General features: G+C 44.1%; 1 protein-coding gene across 4 annotated transcripts in view; it reads right to left on the bottom strand.

The window, feature by feature from the left end:
- Positions 1 to 15,779, bottom strand: part of FLNA (filamin A) — a 158,040-nt gene that overhangs the window by 70,816 nt on the left and 71,445 nt on the right. The window lies entirely within an intron of this gene.

Below are 15,779 nucleotides of genomic sequence, written 5' to 3'. Positions count from 1 at the left end.
AGAGGAATATGGAGGCCACCATTGTTGAACTCCTAAAAATGATGGATAACTGGTCATATGCATCACTCTTGCCATTGAGAATATTCCGTCTCTCACTACTAACACCCCCCCCACCCCCATTTTTAGCCAAAGCCTAAGAAAAAAGGTTACAGAATTCCTGATCTGCATACTTGCACCACATCATGGAGTCCAAATCTTAGATTCACTATGAGAAATTTTTCAGGGATCTTTAAAATGGCAGTTTTTGCCAGTAAAATAAAAACATATAATAAAAAAAGTGTTCTATAGTTGCTAGTTACCCGTTTTGTTTTTTCTTCAGGCATCAATAATTCAAGTTCTGGACCAAGGTAAGGATCTCAAATCAGGTATTGCAATGTCACTTGTTAAACCAGAACTTCACCCTAGAGTTCTGCTTTAACACCTTCTCCCTCTTCCATCTCTGGTTTGTTTTTTGTTTTAAGGATTGGTGGCCTATCGGGATCGGATTTTAGCAGGTAGCTGCTCCTACCACCTTGCAAAACACACACCCCTTTCTGGGACATGTCACAGATCCCAGGAGGCTGCAGGACCATTTATAAAGCGCAGCGTGGCTCAGACATGTGCAGTGTGAAGCCAGCTGTAAAGAGCCACAGTTGGCATCCCTTAGTAAGCATTCTGGTGCCAGGGACCTGAAGACCTGCGAAGAACCAGCCTGGGCGAGGACAGCTCTGGATCCCTGGTCAAGCAAGTTTTTTGGGATTTTCTTCAAAGCCAGCAGCAACAGCATTTGTAGCTACTGACTTATTTTTAAATTTTACCATTTGGACTCAAGACTGAAGATGCCCTTCAAAAAAAAATAAATAAAAATAAATAAAATTTATACTGGTTTTAGACTCCTCCATTAAAAATAAATACCAGATGCTGATTACTACATTGGTCCAAGCTGGACCAACTTAACTAAGCATATACCGAACCTTCAGGTGCCATGCCAAGCAGCTCTCCTGCTTCTTACTGAACATAGATCACTCGGGCACATGCACTATTCAGATATTGCTTTTTTTTTTTTTTAAAATGAACGTAAAGCATTTTCCAATTGGATTAGGTGGAGACTGGCACCAACGCCCACCTTATTTCCAGCTTCCTGGAGGATTGTCCAGGTATTGTTTAGGCACAGTTACAATGGTCCAAGCTAGACGAATGTAACTATGTAAAAAATAACCACACCTAGTTTTTACCTTTAAAAGCTGAGCAAACTGATATGTAAAAACACCACACACCCCCCTCCAATAAAGTGTCCAGGCTGCAGCTCCGACACACACCCCAACTTAGATCAGTCCTTAACTCAAGCACGTCCATTCCGTAAATATGCAAGGCGTTCCGATTGAAGGAGGCACACATGAATGTCAAGCTACCCTCCTCCAATCACAGAGCACCTTACTCATTGAAAAAGTATGCAAGACATTTACTGAATGGAAGCTGGAGTATGTGATCCACTCCAAGTACTCCAGCAGAACTAACTCAGGGCAGGGCAGCTGGCACCAACTGCTATGAGTATGTATAGAGGTGAAAGTCAGAACTGTACATAAACACGTGATGCCCTTCGTTAGTGTGGATTTATTTTTACAGTGCAGAAAAAAAAAGAAAAAAGTTGCCAGAATTTATTTTCAGAAATACAACAAATAAGCGCACCTCCAGCTCATTCTCTTTCAAACACCCATTTCCAGACTCTTCCATTTGTAACCCAATACTACAAATGTACAAACTTCCATCCCAAGTGTCACTACTTCCAACCCCTTGATGGCTCATCTTACATACTTCAAGGTTGTAATATTTAACTGCAGACATGCACTGCGAGGGATTCTAAAACCAGCTTTTATACTGAACAAAGGGACTGTTTTCACTCTTGTTACAGCATCAATAAAGCAGAGCTAAAAAAGCCTCCGCCAGCCACACCCTACCGAAGCCCGTGCTGAGCCAAGTATCTCCGCAGCATGCTGTACACAGGCTGAGGTCTGACAATGCTTTCTGTGGTCTGTGTGGAGACGGCTCTGCCTACACTAATGAATCGTCTACAGCAAGAGGAACTGAAAATGCAGCTCTGCAGGAAGATTTGGGAGCTTCCAATCAATAAGAAAGCTTATTCATCAAGTCACTGCAGGCATTATTGTTTTTTTTTGGACATTAAAGTCAAACAGCAATTGTGCAAAGTGAGCCCTTCCAACCAACCAAGTTCTTCACTACATCATGAACCGTACACAGACAGGGAAAATTTAGATTGTGTCATGGCAGCTCATGTTTATGCTAAGCTATAGAGTGTATATAGAGTGCATTTTTTTTTTTTTTTTTTTTTTTTAATAAAAAAAGGAAAAACCTTGCTCGAGTCCCCCATCAATCAGTGCTGATGGGGGAATCCCTCCCGCAGAGGTGGTGGTTGGGATCTCAACCAAAAAAGGGACAACCTACCAAAAGTAAAATTCTCCTTTAAAATCCGCACCTGTGCGTAGTAACAAAATTTTGCCTGGGGATGCCATGCTTGCTTTTCCACATTTTTTTTATATTGTAAGATTTGCTGCGGAGCCACTTGAGGCAAATCCGACTCTGGCTCATTCATTACTCCACCTCCCTGCATAAAGGAAACACTGAGTCTGCCATTGCTACTCATTTTGCAAATGCTGGTTCCTTGGCTGTTTTTACCAGCTTGCTTCAGCCGTTTCGCTTACCTGGAACATGCATGGATACCTGGGCGTTGGACTTTACTCAGATTTTCCCTGATATGCATACTTGAAGGTCAGTAAGGTAGACCACTAGCATCCCACATTAGAAAGCCATGTTCATGATAGCAATCTCCACTTGTGTTAATGAGGGCTTCACCAACCTCCCAAGCATTTATCTCGGAAGAAAAAAGCTGTTCTTTCACTCAACCACGGCCAAAAATGATTCCACTGCAGATCACAGCTTCTAACTACTGGTTTAAAAGACAGACATCTACCCATTATGGTCCTCCCCAACCAGGGTGATCACCTGTAGACCTAGCAGAGAAAAGACCCACCAGCTACGATGGCTTGGTGCCTCTTGCCTTTGGAATTCTTATATAAGCCTCTTCCAGCCTGCTTGAGAGATTCTTACAAGACCACCACTTTTAGTATACTACAGGTCAGGATAGGACATTTTACTAAAAAAAAAAAAAAAAAAAAAAAACAGAAACCCACTCTGTCTTGCCACAATAAGCTACAGGAAATGTGTGGTTCATACCAAGATGCAAGCACTGTGTGCCCAGTACTTTCAAATCACGACTTGCTGATTTAATCACGAAGGCTAGTTCTCCAAAAAGGAGGAAAGCTGATTTTGACACCTACAATGGATCATTAAACTTGCATTTGCTTTAAAATAAATGTTACGTTCTGTCTTGGGGAAGGGGGCGTAAGGGTTGTGACCAGGCTGCCTGTGGGTCCAGAGTGGAGGGAAAGGGGACGCCAGAGGCTGCTGTTGCCATGACATTGGGATAAAAACGACCCACTCAGCAGATTATTCGGCAGCTGCTGCACTTGAAAGAATGCCAAGAGTCTCTGGTGTGTGTAAAAGCCTAGACTGGCACAAGAGCAGAAATACGAAGCAGAGGGGGTAGACTGCATGCCACAGAACAGCGTTGGAATAGGGAGAAACGGTCACCTCCCTGGGGCAAATGCTTCAATGCCCCTTTGCCATAAATTTGTTATCCATTGGCATGATAAACACAATGCCCAATTACTTCCGTGTCTAAAGCAAGACTGGACAAATCACATAAGCCAGGTAGCCAATACCCCTTAAAGGACAGCTGGCGCCCATCTTTTCTTATCAATGAAGATGGCTTCTGAAAAAAAGATCCTGCTGGTTCCTGGAGTAGACAGAATGGCTCATTAGAGAGCCAACCTCTGCTCAAAAGTGTATGCCTAGCAAAAAAAAAAAAAAAAAAAACCAAACTTAAAACTGGCCATACTCTTACCATTCAGCCTACACCATTGCCAGGGCATTGTATTCCGACAATGGCCGACGCATTTTACCCCACCCCAGAGCTTAGTCAGTGGGCTGTCAAGAGTGCGGCATCTTCAGTGTACCATCATTAAACCCACATCATTAGAAAGCGGTCAGCACATTCTGTACATACTCAGGCGCTATAGGATTTGTTTTCTGGATAACGTATAAAACCTTCTTGACCCTACTGTTCAATGTGCCTCCCCTCATCTTTGTCCCCACTGCAGCCTGAGATTGTGTAGACCAGCCGTTACCACATCTGAGCAGGCTCCAGTTTCCTTCGAAGCTGTTCAGGCCACATGACTAAAAGTCTTATGTGGGTGTATACACTTCAGATAAACGATAGCCCACACTCCCCTCCATGGCCTCTAAACAGTTCAACACAATAGTGGTGGGATATTGCAGGTCAATTGATGGAGGCCCTCAGGTTTTCACCTCCCTGTAATTCTATGAAGGCAAACCATAGACAGAGGCTGGAGGGGCGTGAAACAGGCTGCGATTACCAGAACCCCCACCCACAGATAGCCCATATTATGTTATACACAAAAAATACGATTTTAAAACATTTGATACCAATTATGCATTTTTCTGTTTTCCAAAAACTTTTTTTAAAACATGTGACCAACAGCAGAGGAGCAGCTCCTCCCGCTGAAGTTTCCCTGCAGACAGGCTGAATAACAGCCAAGTCACATGACAGTTGCCTTGATTATAAAAAAAACACACTTGTTTATCCCTTCTCTTTATGTATATGGATGTATGGCACTGTAGTTTAATAAAAGTAAACTAAAGAGTGTGCGTTTGGTATCACTTTAAAATGACTGCATGGGATAGCTTTAGAGTTAAAGCATGCCAAAATCTGTTTTGGGTGCAAATATTGTCATGGAAAGACTTAGGGCGGTGATGGTGAACCTTGGCTGCCCAGATGTTTTGGACCTACATTTCATATGATGCTCAACTACACTGCAGAGTGCATGAGCATCATGGGAAATGTAGTTCCAAAACATCTGTGGTGCCAAGGTTCACCATCACTTAGCTAGGGAGACAAATCTTTACACTAAGGCTGGTTTCAAACGGGCGTTCTCTGTAGTCTGCATCCGCCTGCCCAGCACTATGCAGAGCGGACAGCGCTCGCTGTTCACTTTGGGGTGGTAGAATGGAAATGGATTACCTGTCAGCTTCCAGCCAACATTTCTGGTGGACAGGATCGGTTGTTCTGATGCCACCAGGTGTCAGTTGACACATGTCCACCTGAACTACTGACAGGTGGATCTGATAGACAGCCCATGTGAAACCAGCCCAAAAGGGGGCCACCTGTCCATTTTTTTCCAGTTAACTCGATGGGACCATCCATTGTTCTCAACCCTGAACTCAAGTACCCCCAACAGGCCATGTTTGCAGGCTTTCCTTCATCTTGCACACAATGGCTTGGCATTTTGGACAGCTATTTTATCTAAGAAATTTCCAAAACATGACCTGTTGAGAACCACTGCTCTATGGAGTGCCGGATGTCAGCATCTGATCCGGTCTGCTAAAAACAGACAAATGGGAATCGGTTCCATAGCCGTGGAGCGGATTGAATGACCGGGAACGAAAATGAATAGGCAGTCCGTTTCCATCCAACCACTCCATAGAGAACAGTGGGCTGTGTCAGCTCTGCACAGCACACACGGACCTGTCATCCACCTGCTCAGTGGGGATCAGCAGAGAGATCCCCCTACTGAGGAAGCAGAGCCACTTGATGGATTCCACTCTGAAAGGGGCCCAAGACTTGAACACCTTTTGTGTTGGTGCACCTGAAATGTATGTGGGTTGATTTAAACTTCAGGTCCCACTGGATTGAGGGACAGAAGTCCTTAACCCAAGTAACTATATACCCATTTACAATTCTAAAAAGAAAACACTTCATATTGTACTCTGTACTGTGCCTGTTTTGTGTTAATTATATGTTCCTTACAAAAAGATGCCTTGTTTTATGCTTTCCCTGAAAGATTTTTCCTACCCAGAATATCCTAGTTTGCCAAATAGTAAGATTTATAATATCCACCCAAGCATAGTCTGTTGCTTGTTAGAAAACATGTGTTTAAAGGACCAACTTGAACAGCAACGACACAACCCTCAAAAAAAAAAAAAAAAAAAAAAAAAAAACACACACACCACAACAGGATTGGCTGCAAGGCTGCTTTAGGGCCAAGAATGACAAGTACTTTGCAAACAGCAAAAGCAAATATGACAAATCTTAGGGTTATTCCACCAGAAAACTACAGATGTTATGGAGAAGGAGCTCAACCCCAAGCAGATCTACAAGGTCAGTTTATGAAACCAAGCACCTGCGTTTCACTAGACATTAGCCTCTTGCAATGCCCTGCGTAGCAGAGCTTGGATTTGGGGGGGGGGGGGGGGGATAAAATTAGTACAAGGAGCCATTTTTATGTTCTGACAAGTAGCCCATTAAAATGCTACTTCTTCATTTTGGGACAGGAAGTAACAGGTTTTCATAGGTCTGTTCCCTCAGTGACAGAGTATATGTAGACCTTTGTCCCAGGTGGCCAAGCATTTCCCAGTTATAGCTATGGAGGTCCAAACTGCACCCCTCCTTGCCAGCCACAACTGATCAGATAACAGCTAGGAAGAAGATGGGCACTTAGCTCTGAGCACTTTCCAAGAAAAACAGCAGTAATAGGATTGCAGAGGCCGACACACCCCCACCCTCTGCAACTTGTCTGGGGAAAGTGCTTAGAGCCAGCTGTCCATCTCCTTACTAGCTGTTGGATCTGCCACAACAGAATTGCATGCAGTTTGCACCTCATAGCTAGGGTTGGGAAGCACCTAGCAACATGAGAAAGTATTGCGTGTACTTTCCAAAAGGATACAGAACAAGACATGGATAGCCTTGACTGGAGCCTATAAAAAGCTAGACTGCTGTGTGGCAGGGTTTTAAATATCTCAGGACTGGATGGACAAAAATACATGCCCTTTAGTGGATGAAACCAATACCTTGTATACATTTCATTAGGGTATTTAGCAGTTTGAAAATAAAACCTGGCAGCCAATTGGTTACTATGCACAGCTGCACCAGTTTTAGTCAATCTCCCCATAGTCTGTCAAAGCTTAAGGCCCCTGTCACACTACCGCAACTTGGCATGCGATGTTGACTCGATTTCAAGGAATGCCTGTGTAAACTTGGTCTATGGACCTCAACTCGCATCAAAGTCAGACCAAAGTAGTACAGGGATTACTTTGAAGTCGCACAGATATAAATGGTTATCATTGGGTATGGTTTGTCATGGGACTGATGTCCGTCAAAGGAAAAGTCCTACAAGTGTGAAAGGAGCCTCATTGAACAAGCTAAAAGCTGTTACTATGCACAGCTGCACCAGAATCTGTGTACACTGGTTTTATTTCCCACAAAAAAAAAAAAAAAAAAAAAAAACCCACACACACACACACACACTTGGACAGGCCATGGGGGAATAATTGTCCAATTCAGGCTTTGGCCAAACATTTTCAGGTCTACAGTACAAAGATGCCACCGACTGAAGCCCATGCAAGATCAATACATCTCCCTGAAGATAGGCTAGCATCACAAGGTCTCTCCTCCATTCTTTAGGAGCCCATGGCACTTCCACCCTAAACTAGACCAAAAATAGTTTTTTTTTTCCCCTGACTCAGCCCACTTCCCTGCTCATGCAATGATCTTCTATTCATGGGCACAGAGACACTGCTGCTAGAGAAGGTTTCCTGGTAAGAGCCACCAGACAAGTTATCAGTTATCAGGACACAACCAGTCCTGGCTTATCGTGAGAAATCCATGATAAATGACAAACCTCCCCCCTCCTTTTCCTTCATATAATCATGAATGCTCAAGCATCCTGGACATTTTGTGCCAAGGCATTGGGAGACAGATACCTCCTGGACACCTCCAGCTTTTGATGCCTACAAAATCATCTTACCGAATAATCTGCCTCAACACAGCTCATCTCTGACAAGGGCCTAAAAAGTCAAACAACCCGTCTATCCTATAAACGTTTGGAGTCCATCACATATATGCATTTTTCATGAAATGCACAAGTTGTTTTATGAAGTACATTCAGTATGAATGAGCTGCCAATGCACAAACACAAGATATTTGGCAGCCAAACAGGTCTGAAACACATCCGTACACAGGGGCCCTATGACTACGTATACATATGGTGTGACGAGATTCAGACGAATGGCACCACAATACACACGCAAGTGGGAAGCTTACAGCAGTCCTAATCGCCGCCCTAATTTGAAAAGACCATATATTGTCTTTTACACTTCTGCCTTTTGGCTCTACAGTATTCTTTTGCTCCTCCCCTGGCAGCTACACGATTCTGGATAAAAAGGCAATCAGAATTTTTTTGCTTAGAATGAAGAGCACTATTCTCGGCTTAACATTTTTTACACATATCAGGCCAATTTTACGTTTTTTTTTTCCCCTTTTTTCCATCATTGAAGTGTATTTTTTTCTAAAAAAAATCCTGCCTATGTCCATTCCCCCCACCCTTCCCGTAAACTGACCACGGTTAATTGTGGCTGCTGAGCTCAGACACCGTTGTCAGTTTATGTGCCTCTGTCATCCCCCCCAGCTCTCTTCTGTGTCCTATATATCATCTTTTTTTTTTTTTTTTTAAAGATATATAGGACACAGAAGAGAGCTGGGGGGATGACAGAGGCACATAAACGGACAACGGTGTCTGGGCTCAGCAGCCACAATTAACCGTGGTCAGTTTACAGGAAGGGTGGGGGGGAATTGACATAGCCAGGCAGTATCAGCCAGGTATTTTAGGTGATAGAGGGCCAAAATTACACAGCACAAGCAGGGCCGTCTTTTGGCATGGGCACACTGGGCAGTTGCCTGGGGGCACCACCTGCCCAGCGACGCCAGCCAGGGCCGGACTGGCCTACTGGGAAATATCCCGGTAGGCCGCCTGCCCTGGGGCCGCTTTGAGTTGCGGCTGCAACGGTCCGCCCTTTCCCTCTCCTCCTGTGTGTTTTACCAGGAGATGGTGAGTCTGTTTTAATTGGCACAGGGAGGCTGCATTCGGTGGGCAATCGTGCGTGATTGTGTAGACAGGGCCCAGTGCACTGTATTGCCCGGGCGCCTATAATGCTCTTAAGATGGCACTGAGCACAAGCACTGTACAAAATGCTTTAAGGGAACAGGGTCCTTTTTTGAGGCAACAAACAGTTTAATGCATGCAATAGATTGATATGCTGGCCAATGGAATCCCAGCCTCAAACGCTAGATACACCTAAAACAGGGGTGTCCAAACTACGGCCCTCCAGCTGTTGCGGAACTACACTTCCCATGAGGCATTGTACTCTGACATTCACAGACATGACTAGGCATGATGGGAGTTGTAGTTCCTTAACTGGAGGGCCATAGTTTGGACACCACTGACCTAAATGGTCTGATGCTTTTCCACACGGCCAGTGCTTTTTGTTACCTGTGTGCACGAGGCCCAAGGACACTGCAGATTTAGCACTATATGGAAAAATGGGGGGGGGGGGGGGTGTAGGGATGCACACACACCCCCCCCCCCCCCCCCCCCCCATCATCTCAATACAGCTCTGCCACATTAGAGCTACTCATCACCCAGCTGTGCTCATGTTCTGGTCCCAAGAAGTACAAGCATGTACATTTCATTCATAGATTTGGTGTACTCGGAGACCTACACTCGTACATTAGGCTGTGAGCTGGATTTCAGATTACTGCTGCCGGGTGATCACAATTCTGACCATTTACCATGCATTACTGCACTTTACAATGCCTTTTCAAACCTGTAGCAAGGTATGGAAGGGTTAAAGCATGCCTGTCACGGCATTTTGCAGACTGTAAGGACAATGTGCACTCAAGAATGCAGAGTGGTGGTTGCTCAAGCGGAGGTTTGGAGAACTGAGGAATGGGTGTGGTGCTGCCATGTGGTCACTTCCAGTCTCCCCTGGAGAAATCAGCCAAAAATCCACTTATAGAAACTAGCTGTGCTTGTCACTGAGGACCATGTGAAGGTCCACAGGATGATCACCCCTGCAAGAATGAGCAGACATTTTGGACACAGCAACTGAACGCAGGAACATTAGAGTTTATGCATATGCAAGTCAGTCTAACACATTGCAACCACGTCAAATGCAGATGCAATGCCAGGCTCCTGCAGACTCGTCCTCCAGCTCTGTGTCTGTACCAATGTACAGACTCAGAAAAGGGTCAATGAACCATGAGCACAGTGATCGCCACATAGAAAGAACCCCTGCACACCATCACAGGATGGGGGTGTATGGGCTGTTCCCATTTGCACTGGGCTACACCCCAAATATAATAGCAACATGGTGCAAAAGGTGGAGTTCACCTTTAACTCAATTGCAGGGTGTGGATGGTTCTGTGTTAAACATCGGTTTAATTTATTCCTGGAAAATCCCAGTAACTGTTCTGTTGTGCAGGGTGACTGGTCCTGTATCATCCCCCGTGTATTCTGCAGATGGACCTGCTGCACATGGCCATGCTCAGACACTGCATTAGAGGTCAGCCATGAGAAGAGTCACATGCTTCCCATAATGGCAAGTACCAAGTCTTTCTTGGAACTTCTGGCAGCAGGTTCACATGGTAGAAAAGTACAGAGCCTATGGTCCATTCTGTAACGCAAGCATGTTACTTTTGTCTAGCAAAGAGCTCATGCGTAGAGAGGCAAAAACGAATCTGCAATCTTTTTTTTTTTTTTTTTTTTTTTTTTTTTAAGAAGTTCAGGTTACTCCCATGCCCCAAGGGGCCCATATTTGAGTGGCATTCCCTGATGGGCCCTTAAAATAAAAAGACTTAGTTTTACATGGGATACTTGTCTCATCATGTTTTACAATTCTGCCTTAGTACAAACACACGGCACTCCTCAAATTCGCCCAACCTTAATGGGTTTGTGTGATTAATCTTGTCCGTTACATGAACAAGTCTGGAAAAAAAAAAAAAAAAATAAGTTCCCTTAAGGCGCACAGATGAGTGGAGGTATGAAGGAGATTGTGAAACACTAGGTACAGGCAACAAAGTTCCTCTACGTGTGATTCATAAGCTGGACGCCGAGTTCCAGGGATGGGCTTAGGACTTGGATATGTCTTCAAGGCAAATATTTGAAGTTTAGCAACTTGCTCTATTGCCAAGGGAAACCAAAATGTACTCCCCCCCACCACAAATTTCAGATAGGGGCGAAGGGTTAAAAGGTGTTGTAAAGACCAAACATTTTTACCTTCATGCATTGCTTACATTGAAGAAAAAAAAAAAGTTTAGGTGTCAGCATCCCTTCTCATCCCACCCTTTTTACTTACCTGAGCCCTCATTCAATCCAGAATCTGCAGCTCTTCTCCCCTCACTTCCAGGTCTCGCTGGGGCACAGGGAACTATTTGCTCCCAGTGCCGTCAAAGCCAGTGACGAGGGTGCAGGGCCAAGTCCTGATGTCCGTGTATTTGGCAGGGTTGGGGAGTTGGCACACATGAAGCCGCTTCCCAAGGGGGTACTGGACAGAGGGAAGGGGCCAGGAGCACCAGCAGGGGGGGGGGGGGGGCCTCAGATGGAGCGCCCTATATTCCTATTATGTATAGAAATGAACGAGTACCCCATAGTCCAATCATGTATTGAAGATGGGAGCAGTACAAAGACCTCAAATAGATATGACCATTAAAATGAAGATGGGGTAAGACAGGTAAGTATAGACATTTTCAACAGAGTTCAGTACCTGGTAACTTTCTAGGAGTCTTCCAGGGCAGCATCTGAGACCAACGCTGCCCTGAAAGACTTAAGAAAAAATTACCTTTACAAACACTTTAATGCCCAGTACACACGATAAGATTATCAGACAAATGATCGTCTTTTTTTTGCATGATAATCGTAGATTGAATCTGATGAGTTTACTAAGGTCACAAATTCTCATACGACAATATAAAAATTGTTTGTTTAGGTTTGACCCAATATAGGATTTTGGAAAATCTAAAAGGAAAATTGTACAATTGTAAAATGTATGGCCAGCCTTCGTATATATGGAGCCCGGCATTGTTTTGCTTCAAGAGAAAAAAAAAAAAAAAAAAAAAAAAGTCTACCCTCACAGCTTCTCTCCGATGCCACCATCTTTAATTCTGATTTAGTGCATGTGCAGACTTGCTGCAGGGATCTCTTTGCCAGGTCTAAATACCTGGCAGATCCCTGCACATGTGCAACACCCCCTGCCCAAAAATTCTGACCACTGTTAAGGTGGGGAAAGGTCTCCCACTGAGCCTAAATGTTTTAGCATGTGTTCCCCCACAAGTTAAATTTTAAGGGTTCCTCAAGGTAGAACCGTTGAGAAAGTCTGCTCTAGAGTCATTGCATACAGCTACAAATTACCACATCATACATGGCAAAATAAGGAATCGAATTTGGATTATAGGAGACAGTGCAAAGAAGCTAATCCAGCTCTTCAGCTGCACAGGCACATTCATGTTGGGATACTGGAATGGCGTGGGTTAATAGACCACATCACTGTCTGAACCCAGGGAAAAAAACCCGTCTGTTTCCTGCCTGCAAAATGCTTGGTCTAAGGGGATCCTGAGGAAATTCCATGGCAACCACATTCCAGAGGTCTGCTGGGATCACCAAGAGCATGACCCCTAAGCCACCCTGAGCAGGGCATCATTTCCAAAAGAATGTCTAACATTCCAGGAAACACCTTCAGGAGATAAAAGGTCCGCATTCAAAAATCAGCAAAATATCACATTTATACAAATTAAAGTCCAAGAAAAGCAAATCGGCCCTGAAAAGGAATTTTAGGCAAAGCTGCCGGGCCCGTTAACTGTTGCATTGCACTTGTGCAAAACCAAGGAAGAAAAACGTGCAGCTGAGGAATTCTGCTGGAAACAAAAGAAAGTTTCAGACGGATGAGAAAAGTTCGAGATGAATAGGTCGCCACAAGCAGACAACATTCTGTGGAAGAGGGCCAGACATGCACGGCTTTTTACAAGCTAGAGCATTCTGGGAGATTTACTTCAGCACAAAACTCACAACTGAAAGGCCTTGGGACATCACAGAAGATACAAAGCCATCATGTGCAGAAATGAAGATGGGGCAGCACAGCCTCAGATGGAGCTCCCCCATAGTCCCATCATGTACTGAAATAAAGATAGAATAGAAAGCCTCAGATGGAGCTCCCCATAGCTCCATTACATGAAGATGGGGCAGCACAGACCCAGATGGAGCTCCCCATAGTTCCATCATGTATTGAAATGAAGATTGAAGAATAGAAAGCCTCAGATGGAGCTCCCCATAGCTCCATTACATGAAGATGGGGCAGCACAGACCCAGATGGAGCTCCCCATAGTCCCATCATGTATTGAAATGAAGATTGAGGAATAGAAAGCCTCAGATGGAGCTCCCCATAGCTCTATTAAATGAAGATGGAGCAGCACAGCCTCAGGTGGCACTTCCTATGGTTCTATCATGTATTGAAAGGAAGCCAAGGTAGTAGAAAGCCTTAAGATGGAGTTCCCTATAGTCCTATCATGTATAGAAAAATTGAGACAACACAATGCCTCAGATGGAGCTCCCTATATTCCCATTATCTATAGAAATGAAAATGTAGCACCCCATAGTCCAATCATGTATTGAAGATGGGAGCAGTACAAGACCTCGGATGGAGAGCTCCATTAAATGAAGATGGGGCAAGCACAGCCTCGGATGGAGCTCCTCATGGTCCTATCATGTAAAGAAATGAAGCCAAGGCAGTAGAAAGACCTAGATGGAGCTTCCCATAGTCCCAACATGTACAGAAAAGATGGGGCAGCACAGTACTTCAGACAGAGCTCCATGTAATCCCATCATGTATTGAAATAAAGATAAGACAAGACAGTAGAAAGCTTTAGATGGTGCTCCCCATAGTTCCATAATGTAAAGGAAAGAAGATAGGGCAATTGCGTCATATGGAGTTCCCCATAGTCCCATAATGGGAAAGGAGCAAGTTGGGGCAGCACAAAGCCTTGATGGCCAATAGTCCCATCATGCATTGGGCAGGGGAAAAAAAAAAAAAAAAAAAAAAAAAAAAAAAAAAAAAAAAAAAAAAAAAAAAAAAAAAGCACACTCTGAGGTCCAATTCATGGCATCCGAATAGGACTCGGTGTGAACTACTTTAAAACCGGGTGCCAGAACGGTACACAAATCTGGTGCCTCTTGAATGACTATTACAGTGCCCAGTGCTGAATCTGCCAAGATTGGACACCTTCCTTGTGCTCCACTATTGGGGACATCTGCTAAATCATTCAGATGTCTGCAAGTGCAGAGTACGGCTGCAAGACAGTTCAGAGTCAGAAATCCAGAGAGTCTTTGGGTAACCAGACAATCATACGAATGTTCAATGTAACAAGGATCAGATCTTTCAGAGGCCAACTACTTAAAATGTGTATCCGCTCCAATTTCCAGGCCCGAAGAACACGGCACGAATGTCAAACGTGACTTTTTTCATTCCGGTGTTTAGTGGTCAACTGCAAAGGACCAAGCCTACAATCGTTTATCATTCAAGTGTATAGTCAGTATAACAGAAGAGGGATCGGTCAGCATAGGAAATGGTATTAATATACCCAGCCTCAGTGACAACAAGAACCGACCCGCCTATCCCAGCCCCTATTCACACCTAAGCACTTTGTTCCCAAAACACGACACAATGTGCATGAATGGAGGCTGAAGCTGGTCATAAACACACAGATTACATAAAAATTATACAATCAGATTGTATAGTGTGTGGCCGGTTTACAGACGATTGTACAGTCGCCATTATATTTACCAAAACTATGTTGTAGGAGGACACAACCGAGTAATCCATTCAAGTTTTAACACCTCAGGAAGGCCCTTGCATTACATTGTTGATGGTAGAGCTAGAGCAGATTGTACGCAAATCGACTGGATAGTTTTGGTAGGTTCTTTTTGTTCTAGTTTTGGCAAAGCTAAAGTTGATTGTATGGTCAGATTGTAACATGTAGGGCGACCCTAAAGTTGATCAGATTGCAACATATGGGGAGGTAATCGTTGCCTTGACGCAGGATTCATACTTTGCATATAAGGCACAAGTGCTGGATAGAAAGTCATCAAATGCCAGTTTTGATTGTTTCAAATTCATTTTCTGCTACCGTTTAATTCCCATTGAACAGATCTTTCAAGAAATTAATTGAAGGTGGAAGGATCCAATCATTTTTCAAGCCGATTCTAAATCGCCGACATTACAGGAAACGTGACACTGAAAGTGATCAGAGTGATGGACAAGTTTGGCCAGCGGCTGATCCCTGGCTCGCCTATGGACAGAGGTTGTACAATCAGGTTTTCACACGTATGGCCACCCTTAAGCTCAGCACATGTTAAAAATCTTAGCATACAATCTCCTTTACTCGCTATACACTTTACAATCTGACCATACAATTTCTGTATAAACCTTTGCTTAACCAAAAACTATGTATCAGGACAACATGCCTTGTTTAACCAATCAATTAGCACCCCATCAGGCAGGCTTGCATGCTACATACTTGTTGGCAGATATAGAAAGGAGATCCCACAGATTCTAACAGGTGTGGTGAGTTTAGCTCCACCAACTACTACGTAGTCTAAAGTCCCGCCCGCCTGATTGGACACCGATTGTCCAGTTTACCTAGGTCCTCGAGTTATACAATTTCAGTGAAATCTAAAAAGTGGATTGTGCAAAGCTTGTAATGTGTATGGTGATGACTCAACACACACTACAATCCTAAAATACAAGCGCTTTTAGATCCA

The sequence above is a fragment of the Aquarana catesbeiana genome, linkage group LG09 (assembly GCF_042186555.1).
Source record: "Aquarana catesbeiana isolate 2022-GZ linkage group LG09, ASM4218655v1, whole genome shotgun sequence".
NCBI lineage: Eukaryota > Metazoa > Chordata > Amphibia > Anura > Ranidae > Aquarana > Aquarana catesbeiana.
Note: the sequence above shows the minus strand (reverse complement) of the source record. Positions and strands in the feature narration are given on the sequence as shown.